At 44.9% G+C, this 5,937-nt stretch overlaps 1 non-coding gene across 1 annotated transcript; it reads left to right on the top strand.

Moving 5' to 3' along the window:
- Positions 1-5,843: 5,843 nt before the first annotated feature.
- Positions 5,844-5,937, top strand: trnan-guu (transfer RNA asparagine (anticodon GUU)). The gene is made up of 2 exons: positions 5,844-5,880; positions 5,902-5,937. It is a non-coding gene; the product is annotated as a tRNA-Asn (tRNA).

Raw genomic sequence — 5,937 nt, 5'->3', positions numbered from 1 at the left:
CTAGAGGCCAGAATCCGGGACAAAATTAATTCTCACTTGGAAGAACGTGGGTTAATAAATGACAGTCAATATAGATTTGTTAAAAGTAAAATCATGTCTGTCTAATTTGATTGAGTATTTCAAAGAAATAACGGAGAGGGTTGATGAGGGTAGTGCACTCGATGTTGTGTACATGGACATTTAAAAGGCGTTTGGTAAAGCACCACCTAATGGAACTGTTAGTAAAATTGAAGCCCATGGGAGCATGGATACAAAATTTGCTGCCAGACAATGTGGAGAACAGTGGTGAATCATTGTTTCACAGACTGGAAGGAAGTATACAGTGATGTTCCACAGGCGTTGGTATTTGGACCATGACTCTTTTTGAGATATATTAATCACCGAGACATGTAACCAGTGGGCTGCCGCAAGGATCAGTGCTTGGGCCTCAGCTATTTACAATATATATCAATGAGTTAGATGATGGAACTGAGTGTAATGTATCCAAGTTTGCTGATGATATCAAGCTAGGTGGGAAAGTAAGCTGTGAGGAGAACACAAAGAGTCTGGAAAGGGATATAGACAGGTTAAGTGAATGGGCAAGTAGGTTGTAGATAGAGTATTATGTGGTGAAATGTGAGGTTATTCACTTTGGTAGGAAGAATAGAAAAACAGAATACTTTTTAAATGGTGAGAAAATATTAAATGTTCGTGTTCAGAGAAATCAAGGTGCCCTCGTACAAAAAACACAAAGTTAACTTGCTGGTACAGCAAGCAACCAGGAAGGCAAATGGAAAGTTAGAATTTATTGCAAGGGGGTTGGAGTTGCTCCCTGACCGATCACTATTTGTCCTTTATTTACAGACGCTCTCTGACCGATCACTGTTTCTCCTTCATTTTCAGATGCTCCCTGACCCATCACCATTTCTCCTTCATTTAAAGACGCCCCCTCACCGAACACCATTTCTCCTTCATTTACAGACGCTCCCTGACCGATCACCATTTCTCCCTCATTTACAGACACTCCCTGACCGATCACCATTTCTCCTTCATTTACAGACGCTCCCTCACCGATCACCATTTCTCATTCATTTACAGACACACCCTGACCGATCACCATTTCTCCTACATTTACAGATGCTCCCTGACCGGTCATTTCTCTATCATTTACAGACGCTCCCTGACCGATCACCATTTCTCCTACATTTACAGACGCCCCCTCACCGAACACCATTTCTCCTTCATTTACAGACGCTCCCTGACCGATCAACATTTATCCCTCATTTACAGACACTCCCTGACCGATCACCATTTCTCCTACATTTACAGACGCTCCCTGACCGGTCACCATTTCTCCTACATTTACAGACGCTCCCTGACCGATCACCATTTCTCCTTCATTTACAGACGCTCCCTCACCGATCACCATTTCTCATTCATTTACAGACACACCCTGACCGATCACCATTTCTCCTACATTTACAGATGCTCCCTGACCGGTCATTTCTCCTTCATTTACAGACGCTCCCTGACCGATCACCATTTCTCCTACATTTACAGACGCTCCCTGACCGATCACCATTTCTCCTACATTTACAGACGCTCCCTGACCGGTCACCATTTCTCCTACATTTACAGACGCTCCCTGACCGGTCACCATTTCTCCTACATTTACAGACGCTCCCTGACCAGTCACCATTTCTCCTTCATTTAAAGACACTCCCTGACCGATCACCATTCCTCCTACATTTACAGACGCTCCCTGAGCGGTCACCATTTCGCCTTCATTTACAGACACTCCCTGACCGATCACCATTTCTCCTACATTTACAGACGCTCCCTGACCGGTCACCATTTCTCCTTCATTTACAGACGCTCCCTGAACGATCACCTTTTCTCCTTCATTTACAGACGCTCCCTGATTCGATGAGTCACGAGGTTTGACGCTGACACTGCGCATGCTCGGAGGCCGCGGGCCGTTTGTTGAGTTTACGGTCTGATCTAAACCGGAGCCCCCGGAGTGTAGAGAGAGAGAGGAGAATGTTCACTGTTTGATATTCGGGCCCGGGGCCGCACTCGGGGTTTGTGAAGCCCCCGCCCCCTCCCCCGGGGTTTATTAACCCGCTCCCCCCGCCCATCTCTCACCTGTTGCGGACACGATCTCTGCCTCACTCCCCGCCCGCCGCGCATGCTCAGCTCACACTGCCCGGGTGATTGACGGGAGCTCCGGACCAATAGGAAGAGCGGAGAGGGACTGGAGGACCGAGCGGGCGGTTGGTCCTCCAACCAATGGGAGTGTGTGAGGGGCGGGACTTGCGGCACCGAGTGGGCGGGGCTGAGCCCGGATCTCCCTCATTGGCTGAAACTCTGCCTCATTTTGAAAGCTGATTGGTGTGAAACTCTTGGGGAAAACTGGCCCTTTGTGTTGTGGAGAAAAACCGATGGAACCGAGTGGGTGGAGCAAAGATTTCAACATTGGGAATGAAATGGATTAATTCAGGACAGACAGCAGGGATTATTGGAGGGAATAACACAGTGTGGGGATAAAATGCAATGGAGGTTGTGAAGATGGATTGTTAAAAAGTGTTTGAGAAGATGCCGGACAGGAGGCTTGTTGATCAGATTCAAGCTCACGGTATTAAAGGGAGTGGGTCAGTGTGGATGGGAAGTTGGAGAAAGGGCAGAGTGGTGGTTAATGGATGTTTTTCAGACTGTGGGGATGTAAACAGTGGTGTCCCCAGGGGCAGTGTTGGGACCATTGCTCTTCTCAATACAGAGAAATGACCTGGGCTTGGGGACAAGGGCAGAAGATCAACATTTCCTGACAACACCAACATAGGGAGCATTAAAAACAGTGAAGAGGAACGTTAGGAACAGGAGTAGGCCTTTCAGCCCCTCGAGCCTGTTCTGCCATTCAGTGAGATTGGTGTCAGTGAGTATGGGGATTGGTTATTATCAGACAGAAGGAGATTGGTGGCATTGACTGTAGAGTTGGTTGATGTCTGTGACTGTGTGTTTTTTATCAGACTGGAGGTGATTGGTGTCAGTGACTGCGTTCAGGAACTGGAATTAGCCATTTAGCCCCTGAAGTCTACTCGGTCGTTCAACTGGATCAGGACTAATCTGTGTCACAACTCCATTTACTCGCCTTTGCTCCATATCCCTTGCAACCCTCACACAACACAAATCTATCAATCTCAATATTGAAAATTTCAATTACCCCCAGCATCCACAGCCTTTCAGGGAAGTGAGTTTATAATTTCCACTACCCTTTGTGGAAAAATTGCCACCTTATTTTGCTCTTAAATGATCTAGCTCTGATTTTAAGATTATCAAGAAGGTGGCATATGGAGTACAACATGGGGAAATGTGGAAATTATTCACTTTGGTAGGAAGAATAGAAAAGCAGAATATTTTTAAAAGGTGAGAGTCTAAGAAATGTTCAAGTTCAGAGGGATTTGGGTGTCCTTGTGCACGGATCACAGAAAGTTAACATGCAGGTACAGCAAACAATTCGGAAAGCAAACCGTATGTTGGCCTTTATTGCAAGTGGGTTGGAGAATAAGAGTAAGGAAGTCTTGCTGAAATTATATAGGGCTTTGGTGAGACCACATCTGGAGTACTATGCATAGTTTTGGTCTCCTTACCTGAGGAAGGATATACTTGATTAGAGGGGGTGCAACGAATGTTCACTAGATTGATTCCTGGAATGAGAGGGTTGTTGTATGAGGAGAGATTGAGTAGAATGGCCCTATATTCTCTGGAGTTCAGAAGAATGAGAGCTGAACTCATTGAAACGTCTAAAATTCTTAGAATGCTTGACAGGGTAGATGCTGAGAGGCTGTTTCCCCTTGCTGGAGAGCCGAGAACAAGTGGGCATAGTCTCAAGATAAGTGATCGGCCATTTAGGACTGAGATAAGGAAAACTTTCTTCACTCAGAGGGTTGTGAATCTTTGCAATTCTCTACCTCAGAGGGCTGTGGATGCTCAGTCATTGAGTATATTCAAGAATGAGATCGAGAAATTTTTGGACACCAAGGGAATCAAGGAATCGGAAAGGAAAGTGGAGTTAAGATAGAAGATCAGCCATGTAATTACTGATTGGCAAAGCAGCCTCGAGGGTCCATATGGCCCACTCCTGCTCCTGTTTCTTCTGCCCTCTTGTTCTGCATTCCCCCTCCAGAATAAATAATTTCTCTGTATCTACATTATTGTATACCTTTATTATTTTAAACATCTCGATGAGATCACATCTCAATGTTTTAAACTCATTGGAATAAAAACCAAGTTTATGCCACCTATCCTCATAATTTAATCCTTTTAACCCTGGCGTCATTCTGGTGAATCTACACTGTACCTTTTAAAAGGCCGATTTATCTCTCCTCAGGTTTGGTGCCCAGTTCTCCAGGTGGGGTCTGACCAAGGTTCTTTACAACAGAAGCATCACTTCTGTATTCCAACCCCACTCAAGATAAAGATCAACATTAAATTAGACTTGTTGATTATTGTCAAGATTTGTAAGGTATTTGCAAAGTATTCGTGGGGATCTTAGATTTGGGATTTTTCTTTATTCTGTCCACTAAAGGATTAAGACAACATACTTACTCCTGTAAATATAGAAATGGATTATTGGTCCGTGATGTGTTTACTTGTTTGTATTTTGTTCAATACATTTGCTGAGTGTATTTAAATTTAAGACGAGATTCCCAGGCCTGATGCTCTATCCACACATTGAAGGTGAGAGAGATGCAGTGGGACACACGATAAGTCCAGTAGCTGAAAGTGATTCACAGACTGGGTTTTGTGTTTCGTGATCCGGGGTACATTACCGATACCTTCCCTGGATCCCAAGGCTGGAAAAGGCACTCAGGAAGGACCGGGGAACTGGGACTTGGCCATGAGAGTAATTGAAGGAATGAGAACTGAAATAATTTACAGTGAGAAAGGAGAAAAGGCATAATAATCGGTAATTAGGACATCAATTAGTCTCTTATCTTGATTTCAGCAAGTATTTGAACCATTCTGTTTGAAACAAAGTTGATTTATTTGACATAGATCCAGAATATAGAATTTCAGCACAGTTATAGCGGTTATTAACATCAGCAGAAACAAATCCCAACTGCCAGAATGAAGTTCTGCTGCTGAAACCCTCATCCCAGCCTTTGTTTACCTCTCGACTCGACTATTCCAATGCTCTCAAGGCCCGGCCTTCCACTTTACACCCTCCGTAAACTTGAACCCACAATCTCCAGATCAATAATCAGTCACATTATTCATTGTGTCACTGGCCCAGGCTGTGGAGAACACGGAACAGCTCACACTCCCACAGCACTGCGGTATGAGCAGGTACTGAGTCAGCCTCAGTCATGAGCACTGGAATCCACGAGTCCGGGTGTGTCAAAGGTGCACGGTGAACAATCACCAAAGTGAAACATTTTTGCCGCTTCCCTTCGATACCTCAGCTGGTCAAGTGACAAGACTGTCGCGGAAAATAAGACAAAGTCATCCTTATGTCATTTGTTCAATTCCGGCTCGAAGGAGCACGCGTGCTTTTGCAATAAGCAGCAATTAGTTCAAGATCGCTCTCTTAACTTAACAGGCACCTCACAGATTAACATGTTGCCATGAAGGCAAAGGACGCCTATTTTCCTTTCACAAACCGTAAAACTTTCTGTGCCTGTCCAAACAAGGATGTTTTGCCTCTGCTCACCAGCAGGGAGTGCTTTTGAGCAGCAATACTTCAAAACACTCAGCTCTCACTTTCAGGCAAAAGAAGTCTTCGATCAGCACCGGACTCCATGAGTCTGAACATGTCAACAGGCGCACGGTGAACAATCACCAAAGACAATTCTTTCTATTGCTTCCCTTCGATAGCTCAGCTGGTAGAGCGGAGGACTGTTGTGAATTAAACAAAGTAAAGTCATCCTGAGGTTGCTGGTTCAATTCCGGCTCGAAGGA

This window comes from Heptranchias perlo, unplaced genomic scaffold (genome assembly GCF_035084215.1).
Source record: "Heptranchias perlo isolate sHepPer1 unplaced genomic scaffold, sHepPer1.hap1 HAP1_SCAFFOLD_73, whole genome shotgun sequence".
In the NCBI taxonomy this organism is placed as follows: Eukaryota; Metazoa; Chordata; class Chondrichthyes; order Hexanchiformes; family Hexanchidae; genus Heptranchias; species Heptranchias perlo.
The sequence above is the reverse complement of the archived record's forward strand: the minus strand, read 5'-3'. Positions and strand labels throughout refer to the sequence as shown.